At 39.6% G+C, this 18,447-nt stretch overlaps 1 protein-coding gene across 1 annotated transcript in view; it reads left to right on the forward strand.

Moving 5' to 3' along the window:
* cntfr (ciliary neurotrophic factor receptor) overlaps positions 1-18,447 on the forward strand; it is a 200,473-nt gene that overhangs the window by 20,524 nt on the left and 161,502 nt on the right. The window contains exon 2 of the mRNA XM_046376133.1: positions 13,572-13,612. The gene's annotated coding sequence lies outside the window, so the exon portion shown is untranslated. The remainder of the gene's footprint in view (positions 1-13,571; positions 13,613-18,447) is intronic.

Raw genomic sequence — 18,447 nt, forward strand, 5'->3', positions numbered from 1 at the left:
AGAGAGTCAAAATCGCCAGGACTAATTTATTTTTAAGGTTAACATTTAGAAATAAATTTAGTTGACCAGTATTTTTTTTATTTTTTTAGTTCAGTTTTGGTACATGCTGACCTGTGAATTGTGAGGCATAACGCAAGTTGTCTTGACATGGAGGCCAGTGACAATGTGACAAGGGATAGCTTTTCTTTTACTTTTAAGCATCTTAATGAAGACGGTTTTGAGCGACTTACTGAACAAAGTTCGTGTGTTGCATGAACAAAGACAGATGCTACTTACTTTCAAAGCACGTAATGCAATTGGTCACTTCACCACAAAGCCGTACAGTTAAATAACAAATAAACAAATTTCACTGTCCCACATTCGTTTCTTATCAGGTCTTCAAAGGTGTGATCAGACTGAACACAAACCAAATTTTAGAGACAGCGTATGAGGCAAAAATTTACTTTGTACTAAATCTTTGAACACATTCTTACTCTTCTCATGTGAGACTTTAGCCACAGCACAAAGGAAGATGGTAGGCTTAATACAGAGTGTTTGGTACACAACTGATAAATAATGCTAACGTAAATGTTTTTTTTTTGTTTGTTTTTTTTTTGACACTGTAAACTAAATTGTTCAATTTCATGTAAGAAAATGTAAAACAATGCAAGACTTAAATATAAATAAATCACAATAACTAATTTTAAATTAACTGCATTTATGTACAATTTAAGGTTTGTGTCTCCTCTTCTTATCCTCTTCCCACTTCTGTTTGTTTATATCTCTGTCTTTGCTTGCCTCTCTCTGTCTATCCCCCCCTCCTTCATTCCCTCCAGTCTCTCTTATCTCTCTCTCTCATGGGTTTATATGAAATATTCTGACCAGGCTCCTACAGTGAACACATAATTAGAAACCACTGAACCGTGACTCCAACATGGGGGCTTTTCTCCTATCTGTTTTGGGGGGTGGGTGGGGGGTATATGAAGAGGAGGTTGCAAAGGCGGGGGAAGCCTGTAAAACATCTTCATGGTCAGAATACTACACCGGCCTGAAATGGTGGTGTCCTACAATACATTTAGATAGATAAGAGGAGAAGGAGAAAGAGAGAGGGAGAGGGAGCGGGAGGATGAGGCAGAATGGATAAATGGATTGATAGATGGGGCATGGGGGAGAAGAGAGAGGAGGATGGGAGGCGTCGACAGTGAGATGGAAACACAGTTATGACTTGTCTCCATTAGCTCTGTTTTCCACAGCCAGGGCTAACTCTGGTGCCGTTCACTGTTTGGTTTTCATCTTCATTAATTAGCCAGCTTCACCAAACAACACCTGAATTCCAAAATAAAAGGGCTGGCAAGAATACAGCGAGATAAAAATTACACAAGCTGGCTGTAACATTAACAGTACAACCATTAAATATAATGTTTTCTAATTTTTGTTTCTGTGTTACAACATGGAGCCAGTTGTGGCCAGCTCTGGCTTCTTGAGAAATGAACATTCTGCCATTATCTCATCACATTTAGCCAGGTGGCTGTGAGCGTGATGTACCACATCATTTAGGAGTACTCACTACAGGCCATATACTGAAAGAGACTGAAGCAAAGGAAAACCATAACATAACTTGTTTTTCCATATAATGTGTTAGACATTATATGGAAAAACAAGCACAAAAAGACTATTTGTTGTATTTTCTCTTCAAGCAGCTTTGTTTTGATGCTGCAGAATGACTTAAATTTATTACCTTTTTCATGCTGTCATAGGGACACCTTCACTTCCCTTTGGCCACCTCTCACATGACATGTTGACTTCTATCATGCAGTGGTTGTATATAACATTTTAATGATGTCACTGTGACACCTGTCTTAATTGGGATCGTGGAATGGCTTGACTTACACTGGTCATGTATTGCATTATTATGATATCATAGTGTGACCTTCATCCCACTTTGGTCGTGTACTGCTGTATTATGATGTCATAGCATGACCTATGCCTTACGATGGCCACACAGAGCTGTAATGTGACTCAGTAGTTTGATTTTTACTTTTCGTCCATCCTTAACTGTTCTTTGTACTGTCCCAGTGTAACACTGTACACCATTGTGTGACTTTTACCTTTGTCCTTGTATAGGTTTATTGTGTTGTCATGGAGTGACTAGCTAGTTATGGTGTGTGCTGACGGCTTCTTGCTTTATTGGAAAAGGACAGAAGAGCCTTTGGGACAGTTGTCATCACGGCGTGTCCTTGAAACACGCAGACATTCACACATTGTCACACATGATGCCACGAACACGCCAAAAACACTCATGCGCTCTCACACATGCACACACACAAGGATTTATGCACAGATACACTGTCACACACGCGCACGCGTGCGACATATCCACATGCACCCTTTTTACGAGTCCTCCCTCACGGCTACAGCAGGAAATGAATGTCCAGCAGCTAAGGCTGTTAATTAACATTTATGGCTATAGATGACCGTTGAATCGTTAGACCGGCTCACACAGCCTTCAAGTCGAAGCAACCAGGTTATAAAAATCCAATCTCTGTCCCTGACTCTCTGCCAAAGTAATGATGCTGATCATGATGTTGATTTGTTTTATAATATATATGAATCTAAACGGCACTGATTCACTTTAGGGGTACAGTATTTGTTTTTCTTCTTGGACAGTGCTTGTCTGTGGCATGTTTGTAATTACCATATGGATGTTTTGCATGTGTGTGAAATCCCATACGCTAACAGGACATGAAATTTCACATGGCTCTATTTATATGTTTAGTAGAGGCACATGTTTATGTCCACCAAAATTATACTCTATTTACAGGGGGAAATGCATGCTGAAATTGCCACTTGTGTTTGCAACTTTGCAATATTTAATCTTGCAATAAATACTTAAAAATTAGAGATGTCTTGAGTTGATCGTAAGGATCCCAGCATGTTTTCATGGGTTGCTTTAAATGTTTTCATGGACAGTGCCTGATTAGTGCAAAGCAGCTTCTTGTTTCAGCCAGCACTGACTCTTGCCTTGATCAGTTAGAATAAAATGTAGGCATTTATTTCTAGTTCCCAGTTTGCCTATGTCAATGCACCTTTTTAAATACAGTACATAATGCCTCAATACTGTCAATACAAAAATATTTTAATTCTATCACCACTCTTTTTTACTTCCTTGAGCCTGTCACAGTGTTCTCGCTCTTTTATTTGATCTTTTTCTGTCTAGCACCCTTTCATTTCTCAATATCTCAGCCTGTTTTACCCCACAGTGGTCTATAAAGTCTATAGTTCTGCTGCCTCCAATACAACCTTTGCCTGCAACCCCACACTGAGAAATTGATTACATACAAGTCATGGAGATAGCCAGTGTGTGGATAACAAACATGTATTGACCAAGACTTTGCTATAAGGTGCAAAACCAACACTCTGATTGACCTTACACATACATACAGATACAGACAGACTCAGAGAAATCTCTCCTTCTGCACATGTAAGGCAAGAATTTCTACTCACCAACACATGTGCACATGCAAACAAGTTAGTTTCAACCATCACATTACGCAAACCCAAAAGAAGTAGAACTCCTGCCCCTTGTCACATGGGCACACTTGTGAGCAGGAAACCACACATAGAAGCACAAACCACCAAAATACAGACATCTGACTCAGTTCCAGTCACAGCCCCAAACACCTTTCTGTCAATCTTCCAATAGTGTTTTGTCCATGTCTGCTTTCCCCCTGGCCAAAGGAAAGTGTGTTTGAGCGAGCACATGTGCCGATATGTCAGTTTGTGAAAGAGTGTGTGTGTGTGTGTGTGTGTGTGCATTTGCAGTCTGACGGCCACAGATAAGATGGCAGTTATCTTATCGGTCTGAGCCAACCTACCCTAAAACCTCACAAGGTGTCGCAGCATGCTGGCTTTTCCCCAAGCATCCCCTCATTTTCATGTCAATTTCACACCATTTTTGCTGTCTCTCAGTCTCTGCCCTCCCTCCCCCTTTGTCTCTATCCCTCGATTTCCCTCCCTCCTTCGTTTTCATAGGCATTTAAGTCCAATTTAGTCTTGTGTTGCTCCTCTGTTCCCCCATCTTCTCTCCTTTTCTATCCTTCTTGCCCTTTTGATCTTTCTTGGTATCCATCCACTTGGCCTTGCAATCAGTCTCTACCAATCTTTGGCCAACTCTGAAAGCATTCACTACCCTGCTTATTCCCTCTTCGCCTGAATCTGACTCTTTTTTTCTCATTTGCTCTTCCCATCTCTATTTCTTGGTTTCCTCTCCCACTGACCTCTCTCTCAACACCTCTTTCTCATCACACCTTCATCCACTTATTTACTTGCAGCTCAGCAGACATGATGGCCTTTTAATCGCCCTGCCATTTTGCATGTTACTCTTCAGTCACTTTTGAGCCTGCCAAGTGGCCCAGCCCTCCTCTTTAGCTTGTAAAACTACCTTAAATCATATGAGCTCAGTTTATGGTAAGAGATGGTTGAAATTATTCACTGCCAATCTACACAGGCAGTCAGCAAAATGTTGGGAGAGGTTTAGATGATGACAATCTCAGCTGGGTGTTGATTTGCATATCTCAATGGACAACTTTCAGGAACACATTCTTGAATTATGCATTCTAGACAAGAAAACTGAAAACTAAATAGATGCAAAATTTAAATAGTTCTACCCTAAGAACAAATGTTTTAAAACAAATTTGAGATTTCAAGAACAGCTGCTATGTTTTCCCTAAGTTGAAAACAAAACCTACAATCAGCCCAGTCAGTGCAGCACGCTCTAGAATGAGGAGTGAGATGGGTTCATGTTCATGTCATAGCAAAGGAGACCAATGTCCAGTCATGTAGCTGCTTGTTAAAAGGTCGGTTTTGTCGGTCTATACACATTAACAATACCGTGGCCCAGGCAAATGTCTGCTTACCATAATGAGCAAAGTGAAATATTTTGGTTGACTTTGCTAAACTGGCCTACTCACTATTTTCTTTTTTGCCATTCATGTAGTTTTTAACTTTAGATATAAAGTTGTATGCCATTTATTATTATTATGATGATGAATGGCCAGCTGAATCTAAAATAATAATCTTATAAATGCATAGCAGTCACAGCACTCACTTTCTCAGTCCTTCCCATTAACTTCCATATCAAACCAAAAAATCCTGGTCAAATGGCAGCTCTCCCACCTTACTCCATCTCCCACACTCAAGACATAACAATATTTAGCCCTTCTGAGCCCTTCCAGCATCACTCCCTTCCCCCTCTATCTTCATCTCCCAACAAATATGACCACCTTTGTCAAGCTGTCAGCCACACTACTCCCCCTTTCATCTATTAAATGAAGCCTTTCAATTCATTTTACTTGATATCACTCCTCCCTTTCCTCCCTCTGCCCGTGTAATCCCATCTCAGTCAGACAGTCTGCCAGAGAAAGGAAAACTCTCTGTTTTTTTTTTCCATTTTCTTTTTCCCTGCCGTGTTTTTGCCTTCTTCATTCTTTTTTCCCCATCAGTTCTGCTTTGACTGCATTTACATTTTGCAGTGCAGAGGTGGACAGATGCAATGATGAGGAAGTACCTCCTGAACATTCCTCTGGGGTTTTACTCTCCTTTCTTTGTCCTTTTCACTGGCTTGAGGGTTCATTATTTTTCTCTCTTTGCCATTCTGCATTTTTCTCTCTCTCTTGGCTTTTAAGATGGAGCCTTTCTTTTATAAATTTTGACATTTTGCTACCAGTTTCCCCTCAATTTTCAAATCCCTCATCAGTATGTATCAGAACACTGGGGAAGAAAAAAACATCATGACATATGGTAACCAGTAGTTAAATATACTCACCAATATTAAGATTTATTTTTAATGTCAAAAACATTTTGAACTGTCCATGTTGTCTTACATCTGATTTATACTCAGCAGGGTTCATTATCCTGACAGAAATGTAGGCTTACCAGGTAAAATTTATTATACCTTGAATATTTCCCAGTAATAAGTGACAACAGCTTCCTTGATATTTACATTTCTCGACTCACTTTTCAAGTATTTTCCTTCTAATTAGTTAAAGGCTAATATTAAATGAAATCTTTCAGAACTGGGGATGATTTTTGAAGAGCACATTTTAAGTTTTGCTTTATTCAGGCAGATTTTTTTCTTCAAAACACATTTTATTGTCATTTTTGGCCATGAATTCTTCACAGCGATCAAACACTGGTGACTCGTGGCTTATGGAAACAAAGGTGCATTTTGGGAATTGTAAATAAAGTATGAGCTGTAGCCTATGGTTATCTTTTCTGTGCTAGGGTGAAATTAAAGGTTGTTCTCATTACATGATTACCTTGTAAGAGGTCTATTCCAGTCCTGTCATGGAGCTCAATATCTTTAGTCTCTCCATTCTTATCACTCTAAATGAACATTTCTTAAAAGTGTGCAAGACAGCCTCATTAAATCCTGTGTTTATGTTCATGCATATGTGTCTCCTGTGTGAGACTGACATTCGATTGGGTTAGGCCTTGACCAGTTGTTGAACCTTTCTCACTGACCTCTCTACAGTTGGCTGGTCTGTCTGTGAGAGAAACAAAGCAATAGACATAGCACGCCAAGGGTTTTATCTATCAAAGCTAAAAATCTATGAAAAACAAACCACATTCACTTGAGCATGGCCACAGCTGACCATGAGGACAAAATAATGAAGCTCTTTTTATCTCTAAATGTGTAAACCTGAGGGTCATCATCAGCTGCAGATACTCTCTCCCTTTGGTTCTGACCAATTGCAACATCTACACTACCGGTATATAATGCTGTTGATAATTCAATGAGGAACTCTGTTTTGCTGGAGGAATGCTACATCAGGACACAGTCAGTGAGATATGTAACTTGTCTAAGACTACTGTGAACGCTGGCATCTTTCAGTGACAAAACAGATTGGAATTGAAATGGTTTTAAGGCACCACAGACAGCCAGTAATCAAGCTTTCACTTGTCTCCCACACACTCCACATGGATGACTAAATAAACAAAGCTATACATAACATGCATCATATTTATGCTCTGTGATTGGGGGAACATTGTAAGACAGGAATTCCAAATCCTAAACAAGCATTTCACAACTTTTCCCAGTTTTTTACTGCCACTGTCCTGACTTGTTTGAAACGTGTTGCTGGCATCAAATACATTTACAAAAATCACTGAATTTAGCTAAAGCTAAAATATCATTACATTCTGTTTCATGTATGCGTTAGAGAGTCCCAACAGGCTGTAAAACTGTAAGCAAGGCGAACCTTCAAATGCAAAGCACAGATGCCCATAAACATATAATGAAGACATGATATATTCATTTTATGGTACATTTACACAAGAAACTATGTAGTCACTTTTGAAAGCTGTATTTAAACTGTTTTGTTGGCTTCTTAAAAATACTCTCTCCCACAGTTTCCCTTTCTCTTGCTGGTAGCTGTGAACCCCCCTTCTTCTCTCCTTTTATACAGTAGAATATGACTGATAAACCATCTCTGCCTCTGTCTGTGTCCCTTCTGTCTCTGTCCTCTCTGTTTTCATTACATTACAGTATGAGAGCCATTACATCAGAATAGGCAGAGAGAGTAGAATACAAGATAAAACATCTGCTGCAGTGATGTCAGAGGACAGTTATGAAGCAGATTATGAGGCTTATCGTCTGAACTCCCTGCCTCCGGATTGCTCTCTTAACCTCGGACATCCTAACTGTACAATCCCTGTGTGTTACTTGGCTTCACTTTCACATTTGCTCTCATTATTTTTAAACACCATCATTTTATTACGTATTTGTTGTTTGTTTTCTATTTTTAAAATTCTAAAGATGACTTGAAATGTCCCACTATTGCTTTGTACACCAGCAGAGCTCAGAGATCAGCTCTTTGCTTCTTCAGTTGCTGTTGTTATTTTACAGATGCTGGTTCAGTTCTCATCTGGATGGTAAATGGGGTGAAGATGAGTCAACTAATATACTGTACTCACTGTCTTTAGCCCAAACACCTGAGTTAACCCGTTTCTTATCTCACCTCTCCATGTTCCCTCTAAACACTCTTCTACATTGTTCTCTTTGTTCTCTTTTATGTGTCAGCATCATTAAAACACTGTAATATTCTCTTTTATCTTGTTAAAGACAGAAAAGAGACATACAGAGAAAAAGGCATAAATAAATGAATAAAATAAAACAAGATTTCCTCACTGCCATTAGATTCAGGCTGTGCTGTGATGCAATTAATTTAGCTTCTTCACTTGTTGGCAAACGCATCCTGGAAAAAAAACAAAAAAACTGGCAGTTCAACCTGTTGTCACTGTGTTTACCCCCCACTATGGCCATAGCTAAAGTCTCTGTCTCGCCATGCTCTTTTAGCCTTCATCTTCTTAACCTGATCCCCTTGCTTGCTAATAATAGCCCTGGCTTTAACAGAACAGGCAGAGAAACGGAGCAGAGGGGGAGAATTAGGGATACCCTTGGCTGGATTCACATTTGATAGTGTGCAATTTACAGTCCAGTGGCTCCTACGTCTCTTCTTTAGCCCATCGATTTGTAGTCTTATCTCTGCTAGGATAACCTTTAATGTTCTGTCTTTATTTTTAGCTCGTTTGTGAAAGGTGGTGTTTTTTTATATACTCCAAAGTTTGCTGACTGTCGCTGAATGTCTAAATGTTTGAAAAAGAAATCCTATTACAGGTATTTCAGTGTGGAACATTTCTGTCAGACTTTAACCAAGCTAAATGAAGCCACATGAGACCAGTATTATGTTATGTTTTGTCCCTCAACTTTAAGAAATTAATGAGAAGTGATGTGCAACGTGGCTCATGTTGTAGGAAAGCAAAGAAAACGATTTGACCTTATTCCTAAAAGCTTGTTGGTGCTGAAGTGCCAGAAACTGAAGAAAATGGGATTGAATTCCGGTAAATGCAATCCCATCTTTTGGCTGGTGACTGCTGTGAATCTCCTCTTTTGCTGTAATCCTTTATCCCTGCAAAAAAATCACAACGCTGTGGAGACATATGTTTGTAGAGTGCATTACGTACGGCCAGTAGACATGCTAAACTGCCACATCTGTCATTGGTACTGAGCAAGCTTGATGACAACTACAGAATACAGTTGGAAATCCCCTGATTAGCATTTAGCTTTAATATTGTAAAATGGATATAGAAGTAATTCTGTGTTTGACGCAGGACACATGAATAGTTTTCTTTAGTCTGTTTGGTTTAGTATTAGTTTGTGCATGACTGGAAAGGTGGGCTCTAAGTGAAATATGGTATAATGTGAGCAAATACCTCAACCAAAGTTACCAACCAAATATTTTGACATTTACCTGTAGTCCAGTCTCAGAAGGAATGTTAACTTTTTACCACCATCTGGCTCATGTAAGGAATCTGTGATCCTGACTGTTAATGATGACGATGAATCTCTTGTCTGTGGCATCTCTGTCTCATGAATCAGGAACTACGGCCATAATTTGTTATGTTTTAATATCATTGAAAGTCTTGATATGGAAGGAGTTTGGATGTCTGTGGCTATGGACCTGGGGTGATCTGTGGTTATGGGGGTATTGGAAAGACACGTGCTGTGTGGGTAATTATCTTTGAGAGTCTTCTCACACTGAACACATTCACATTATATCTATTTCAATCCCACTCTATGTAATAGCTACTGTATATTTAGCTCTCTTTCCTTTTCTCTTTCCCTCATTCATTCATTCTTTCTTTATTTCTTTTGTTTCTTAATCATGCGTTCACTCGCCACATAAATAATTTTAGCTTTGCCTGCTAATACTGTTGAGTTCCCTATGTGGTAGTGTACTGCAGGATGTGTTTTTGCTGATTTGCTTGGTTTCGTTGTTGTGTTTTACTTTTTCCTTCTTTCTTTCGTGTTGTTATTATTTGTGTGTTCTTAGCTGCTCTTAGTATGAAATCTCGTTGTGTCATCTGGAGAGTTGAAGAACTGCTGAACTGGAAAAGTACAGCTGGTGTCAAGGTCTGGAAGAAGGAGAAAAAGAGAAAAAAGTGTGTGTGTGTGTGTGTGTGTAGGCAGAGAAAGGGTAAGGCAAAGAGACAAAAAGAGCAAGGGAGACTGAGACAAGGGGAGAGGCAGATATAGGAGGAATGAACAAGAGGAGAGCTAAAAAAGGTGATGTTTCACACATGACAGCATGTTCTGCTATGTTGCTGCATGGCAGCATCAGCAAATGTCAGCAACTTTCTACTTTTGTAATGCCATTTGGGTTGTCTCCTTCCATCCATAGGTCCATCCCTTACTCATGAACACAGTATCTCTGGAATGCATTGAAGGAACTCAAATGTCCGCTCTCACTTCTAGGGAACCAAATACAGAGGCTTTGTCACATCTAAAATGCAAACACATCTGGGTCAGTATGAGACAATCAAAGCAACTGCACAACATGACATAACGAGGACATAAGTGGAGGTCAGGTTTGCAAGAGTAATAATTTTTTGTTTATCCACAGTTGTGGTTACTGGTGCACTGAGTGGTGGGTCACACACAAGCATTTCACCCAGGAGACTGGACTTGACTTCCTGCGTGAAAGCAAACACACGTCACCAACCTTTTCCAAGATCTACCCAACTAGTGTTTTGACCTAAACTTAACCAATGTGCTGTTTCATATTAAGCATGTGTTAAAACTCATAGGATAAACTGATTAAGCAATGACACTTAATACCCAAAAGGTCAATTTCTCTGTTGCAAAACACTTCTCCATTTCACATTTTTTTCCGATACTGAATTGGTGACACAAATCTCGGGTGCCCATCTTGAAACTGTGTTGATGTGTGTGAAGCATCCACATGCTGCTTCTTTGCAGCAATTTACATGTTTGAAGCACTGTAGTCCACCACAACTCATTGGTTTTGCTGAAAATGAGCTTCAGATGATCATTGTTGCACCATCTGAAGAAGCTCTCTATCACTCTGGACAGGCATGGATGTAGATTACAACCACAAATGGTAATTCTAGTTTCTCTCTCTCTCTCTTCTCTCAGACAGGCAAGCTTTCTGGAAATAAACAAATAGCCTTTCAGCCATTGGTGCATCCAAAGAAACTAAGATTGGCTGCCTTGATTTTACATAAAACTGAAAAAAACCCCAAAAAAACAAAAACAAACAAACAAAAAAAAGACGCAAAATCTTTAATCTGTGGTAAAAAGAATTAACTGAGACAATGACTTATGAAAACTATTTTTACTGAAGTGACACATCACAGGATGAAGCCAGGATGTAATGTGTGTTTTAGCAAAATGCACAAGTGAATCCTGGCCAAAACAGGATTACTAAGCTATTGATTGTTGTGATCTAAGATTTACATGATAAAGCCATAACATGTGTCTGTATCAGGGGGGAAACCATTTACCCTTTCTGGCTTTTAAGGCTCTTGCTTTACTTAATGCCCTGGGTTGATTGCTGGTGCGCTGACCATCACTTTTAAGCCCAGAGTACGTATTAGTTTTCTTTTTGGCTCTCAACCAAAACCTTTAGAAGGCCTGTAAATCTTCCTTTCTTTACGCCAGATAAATCTGAATAAACATTATTAGACAAAAAATAATTTTAAAAAATTATAGTTTTAGATTTTGAAGCAGAATCACAAATTCCTTGGGTAATATAACAATAAAAAAGACTTAAAAATTACGTTGCAATACCACCAACTTGTATACTTATGTTTTTTTGTCAGTTTACACAAAAGATCAAGCTTCAAAAGTGCTTAGTGAAAAAGAAAATCTCAGAGCCTGTTGAATCACTAGTATTGATCAAAAACCTTCTAAAACCCACACAGATATATTAATGTCACTTTGAGGTAATGCTGCACAGAACAAACACATTTCACTGTGAATTCTGTTTGACTCAGTGGTTTAATAGCTTCCTCACAGCTGTAACAGTTTGAGTTGGAGAAAGATGCGACCCCTTTATACTTACTTGAACACTCTTGCTTGCTCTCCTTGTGCATTTTAAGTCACTAAGAGTGATAATTAACCTGTTTTTCTGATATTATCAGAATTTATTTAAATTCTGCTTTAGTAGTCAGACTCAGAATTGAATTTTTCTTTATTTATTTTGCATCCTTGCTTTCAAAGCTCAGAGGTCCAATTTCAAGACTCAACCTATTTTATTCAGTTGTATCGATTCTTTTCACTTCTACTCTCCAGTACCGAAGTTTTTTATGCAGCTTTTATATTCAACACTAGACCACTTCATCAGCAACATGACGTGACTGTGGTAACAGGAGTTGGGCAGCACACCAGATCTGGCCAATGTGCGTGGCACGTTTAGTTACCATGAAGTAGAGCTAGTGTGGTTTTGTGTGAGTATGTATGAGAGTGTGTAGAAGTCAGTGTGAGAAGCGTGTAATAGGCTCACCTGTCCCAGGCTGCAGACTGATGGGCAGGTGGAGAGAATGGAAACCAGATGGAAAGACAGAGTGATGGAGAAAGGGGGAGAAACGAATGCACAGAGCAGATAAGAATGCAGAAGACTGTGCCTATGGGGTGTATAGATTTTGACTTTTCACACACTGTTTATATGCCTGATTAAATAAACACTATTACAGAATTTAAAGTATAGGTGGGAGGGAAAGAGTAGAGATAGGAAAATAATTGAAGAAATGTTGCTGAGAGGATGGATAGCCAGGAGAAGCCTGAAAGTGTATTATGTATTACATGTATGTGTCTCTTCAAAATGCAAAAACCATACATAATGTGTACAAAATCTCTACACTATGCTGCATTTTGCTTTAGACTGTACGTGCTTGGATGCCAACAAAATCTGAACATTTTGAACAAGATTTATTCCATTTTACAATACCCTGAGGAGTTTCTGAGATTTGACAGGTTATCTCTGTCAACAACACACATTCAAATCCATTTGCCAAATGATTTTGTTTCACTATGTTGAAATAATGAAGGGACCCTGACAGGCACCACCTCTTTTCTTTAGGGTTTGTCACTAGTATATGAGGTGTCTGAAAGGAGTAGAAATTGTCCCTTTGGGAAACCTAATTCCTCTGCTAATTCTATTCCCAAATGAGATTGTTATATTCTAAACTCCAAACTTTTGCTGCACATTTCTCGTTCTCATGAACACGATATTACAGGAACGTCTTGAGGGAACTTCAAATTTAGCACAAATAACCACTTGGACCCGAGCATGAGCTAATTAGATTTTGGTAGTCAAAGGTCAAGGTTCATTGCAACCTCACATAAATCAAGAGCTTGTAAATTAATTTTGAGAAATATTGTACACAAATGTCTAATAGGATAAAATGATGAAGAGATGAGATTTCATATTCAAAAAGGATGTGTGTGAAGCATCCACATTTCAGAATTTGCAGCTTCTTTGCAGTAACATCCATAGTTGAAGCACTGTCGTCCACCACAAGCTCACTGGTTTTGATGATATTGAGCCCGAGTTGGGAGTGATTGCCATTGCACCATGTGACAAAGCTCTATCTGTCACTGCACCTTTTATTTGAGTCTGGACAGATGGGGATGTAAACTGCACCTTGACTGATACACAGAGGCATACAGCTGCAAGGTGATACTTCTATTCTGTGAATGTATTGACTAACTCTGGATTGTTTTTTGACAGGGTGAAGAAGAGGATCACGCTGACATTTGTTCCAGTCCGAGGTAAGTTTAGTTCTTTTCTATGGATGCGCTGTAGACGTTTGGACACAGTTTGAACAAAGCTAATGTGTTTTTCTGCTTTTCAGTTTCCATCTAGTTGAATTTAGACTTTATTTGCTGCTTTTTTTATTTGTGCTGAGTAAGTTTCACGAGTCAAGGGTCTGTGAAACTCATTTCATTTTCAGTATAAACAGGCAAAAATGTTGCTCTTTTTCTCAGTTTTTCTGCTTAACCACATGAGCAAGTGAATCTGCTCATCTTGTAAATTTGTTCTACCATTGAGTGAAATTTAACATGGTTTCAAGTACTGAGTTCTCTGTATGAGATCAACTCAACAATGGTAGCCGTGTGTGAAAAGTCACAGAAATACTGTGAAACTTGTTTAGCATATAGAGATAACAAAGACTATATATGAGATGTAGTCCTCTTGATTCAGTGCTTCACTGCTTTTAGATGTTGCGTTTGTTTTCAAGAATATAGCTGGAAATTTTTCATGTTAGGATTCAGCATGCGATCCCAGCAGCTGCCCTTAACCCCATGTTGACAATCTCTGGGCTGCCAGTATGGTGGTCCCTTCTTCTCTGTCAGTAGCATATCTTTGACTGTATCTGGTTGCCGTGGCGACGTGTATGTCAGCAGTAGGACGTGTGACGTGTGTGTATCTGTGTCTGTGTGTGTGGCGGTGGGCGCTGAAAGGACTCCGATGAGGCGGATAGAGTTCCTCTGTCCAGAAATGCTAGTGTCTCACACACACACACACACACACAAACACGCTGATGGTCAGATCCAGAAACGTCAGAAAAATATGGGCATGCAGACATTACACACTTTCACATTGGCACCTACACACACTTACAGGAAATACGCAGACAGAGTGGACACACACGTAGACAGATATCCAGATTCCATGCAGGCCACTGCCATGCATTTATACTGACAGCTCAGGACTATAAGGTTACATACAGGGAAGTTCTGCAGCACTGCTTTGAACACTAATGGTATGTGTACACTCATTTATTAACTCACTGAGACCTGAAGCTAAAGTTTAATGCCACTCGTTTAAATCTAACGAGTAGTCTGCATCTGGTCTTGACAGATTTATTTCTATGCATGAATGACAGATGATATTTGCAAGCAAAATTAGCAAATGCAAATTGTTGCTCACTCAGCAGCTGCACCAGAGAAACTTGGGGTTAAGGGCTTGGCTTAAGGGCAGCTTGAATATATTTGATGAGGGAAAGGAGACTGACACTCCGAATCCAGATTTCCCCCAGTGCCAATCTGAGAAATGAGGACTACTGCTGACAACCAGGTAGAATGCCGGTATTAATAACACTGGGATTCTGCCACTAATGCTACAACTTCTCAAGACCAAGCAGAGCTCCCATTTGCTGTTTCACCACTGTTTGTAAAGTGAAGGGGTTAGCCTCGAAGCAGAGGTTAGCTTCGGCCCAGGTGGAAAGTCTCCTCTGCTTCCTGACCACGGTCTGGAAACTAAGCAGAGAAAGGCTAACAAGAGGCTTTAGAAGTCTGATAAATTACCTCAGCCCTGGTGAATTTATAAGCTTACTGTGAAAAGATACAAGTAACTGAGATTTGTTTTGCTATTTAAATCTGTTGCACCTACTTTTATTAAGCAAAATATGTTAGATAAAGTTGGGTGTACATGATTTTCGTTCGCATATGCTGTCAAATATATTTCTTAGAGAGAAAGAAAATCCGAATCTGCAAAAGCCTGCATTGGCAGGCCAAGAAAATTGCAATTGGTGCACCTCTACTGCAAACAGCAGTACAGGAGGCCAAGCGATAAGCATGTTTTGAACAAGCACTGAACTGGTTAAATTAATTATAAAGGAAGAGTCAAAGGACTGCATCTCAGGAGAGTAGGTTTGTTTGTCTGCGACAGGTGTAAATGTTAATGGAACTGGAGATAAATAATTTCTCAAGTTAGATTACTCCAGTCATGATACATTATGCTTCATTCTGATATCTGTTATGTCATTATTATTGTAACTGCATTTCAAATTAAATGTGAGGACTTTTTAGTTTGTTGATTTTTGATGGCATCAAACAAGATACAGAGACCTGGTGTTTATACTGATTTTTATTATTATTATTATTATTTATGCATAGCACTTAAAGAAATATTGTAAATTATGCTTGGATAGATATGGTGATGGATGTTTTTCTTTCATTTCATACTATTTATATCAGCATTACTCTTGGTTGCATTTTCTCTCACCGTGAAAAGGACAGTAGACTATGAGTAGCATAATTGGCACCACTGGAACCATATTTTACATAACCTTAAGGGTGAATTTGTTCTCAGTTTCTGTGTGAAGGTGGCAGGGAGACAACAAACTGCCAAAGAAGTCTGCATAAAAGAGATGTGTTCCTGACATTTCTTACACTGAATGCTTTTCATTTGATATTTTTAACTTGGCCACAATGCTGAGTGGTTTTGCAGCTCTGAACTGAAACAAATCAAAACTTGCAACCCCACCTCAGCCCTCTTTACCTTTCTTGGATAGTAGAGGTCAGACTGACTTAACTGACATGACTAGTCAGTTAAGTCAGTTAAGTCAGTCAACTGACATGACTAGTCAACATACACAGATTTAACCCCATACTTATCCATGGTGCATTCAAAGCATTCACACTTACATATGAAAAGATGCATGACTATGACAACCTTTCTTTCTCTGATGATTGCAATTGCTGCAGTTGGCACACGGGTCGGCAAACTGCTTTGTAGACAGTCGTGTCATGTACACTTGTACAAGCACATGCATCTCCTGCCTGCGAGTGCGTCTGTGTGTGGGGCCGTCAGTAATGTGAGACTGTGTGTTTTGATCCCTCGGGGTCGTCCTGTCGCCAGAATCACCTTCAGACACACACAGTCAGTCTCCCACAGAACATACACATGCACACACTTTTATTTTAGATGAGATTGATGTTGATAAGTCCTCTACCAGTGCCTGGTTTATTTTGCAAATGCAGTTTGGCGTAAATTGACTTTGAAATTGACTTTTAGTTTGTTTTTTTTTTTTTAGTCTTATCTTTATTTACTTATTTCTTGCTTTTGTGTATGTGATTGCATGTTTGCGTCAGTCATTCTAGCTTCCTGTTTCTGTTGCCAACAAGTGTTTATGTATTTGTGTCTGTGCGTGCACATTATTGTCTGTGTGTTACCTAAGAGCCTGTTCTGCCCTAATAGATTCAAAATAACCTGAGAGCTCCTCTGTGTTCACTCATTATGTCAGACATCAGGATGTGTTTTTGCAAAATCTAATATTCTTCAGTTCTTCCCACAGTAGTTCTTGATAGACTTTATTAGTCATCAGTGAGCACAGGGAGATGTTGCTGAGATTTTTTTTTTTTTTTTAAACACAACAAGGTAAAGTAAGGATTGGTGTAGTAGAGAATATACTGCAAGACAATTATATCATAATTACTAAAACAGAAAGATACAGAGAGTATCACTGTGAAATATAGTGTCATTATGAAAGAGGGACAATCTCAGATACAGCTTTGATGCATCAAACTGTCCAATGCAGGCTACTTTTTCTACACCATTCCAGGTGTGTGTTTTTGACAGACAACACCATTCACTGTTCCAGGTTTTCCCCAGTGACAGTCCAGACAAAGGCAATGCCCCAGTATCACTGCTAACCATCTCTAAACTAACACCGCTGACATGGGAACAATGCAACACTAGCCTTGCTCCAACCATGCACACACGGCATCGTTTTGCATGATTCCAGGCTAAGTTGACAGTCCAGATATAGCCGATGCACACTGACAAGCCAATATTAAGATTGCGCCGGATGCCATCTCTGTGACCTAGAATTGGTGACAAGGAATGAGCCGAGGAACTGTCTTAACCCAGCCGTGTCCTGACCATGCTGACAAGATGTTATTTTCTAACTGTGTTGCTGTTGTTAGCCAGCTTTGAAGGCATTGCAGGATAACACGACTGAGAGCAGTTTGTCTGTTCCATTAGATACCACTGCCAACAGGCCGGTGTACTGTGGATTTAAGCATGGTCGACCAGGGAATGGTAAAAGCAAGGAACACAATCAAGTCTAGCTATATTGACTATACATGTTGACAAGGCCCAAGCGTGGGCAGCACTAACCGGCCTGGCCTTGTGTCACTGACAAGACACTGGATGCTCGGTGACAAGCTGCTTGCTATTCCACACCCATGTTAGCATGGCTTGGGTCACACTGACATCTGCAGCCTGGGGAAACTTGAGCTGTTCTTTCCAGCAAACACTGTAAGCATGGGTGCATGTGTGTGCCCATTGATAGGGATTAGCAAAGATGCGTGAGCCCAACTCCCTGGGATGGCCCTGGTCAATGCATGTGCACTCTAATGTCCACGAGTGTGTGTGTGTATTTGCCAGGCAGTGGGGGGTTAGGCCTGGATTGCAATGACAATGGAGAGGAATTTAAATGAGAGAAAAAAAGGGGATCAGGGACGTTTGCAAGGAGGATGGAAGAGGCTTTGGCACCATTGTTATTCTACCTCTTTGTCATTCTGCCTCTCTATCTCTCTATTACAAATCCGTCGCTCTCTGTCACTCTTAAATACATTTCTCACAAAAATCACTCAACTTTTCGTTATTTCTTTTATTTCTCAAGAATCTAAGGTGAGTAACACCATGCCAAGTTGGGAAGTCCGGATAGAGAAATTTAGAGAACGATCAATCAGATACTTATATTTTCCTTCATAATACAGCTGCACTGGCTAACCCAAACTGTGTAGTTATTAGTTCACTTATGTTGTAACTTGGAGACAATGGAGTGATTATTCTACTGTTGAGCTTTGGATGG

This window comes from Scatophagus argus, chromosome 20 (genome assembly GCF_020382885.2).
Source record: "Scatophagus argus isolate fScaArg1 chromosome 20, fScaArg1.pri, whole genome shotgun sequence".
Taxonomy (NCBI): domain Eukaryota; kingdom Metazoa; phylum Chordata; class Actinopteri; family Scatophagidae; genus Scatophagus; species Scatophagus argus.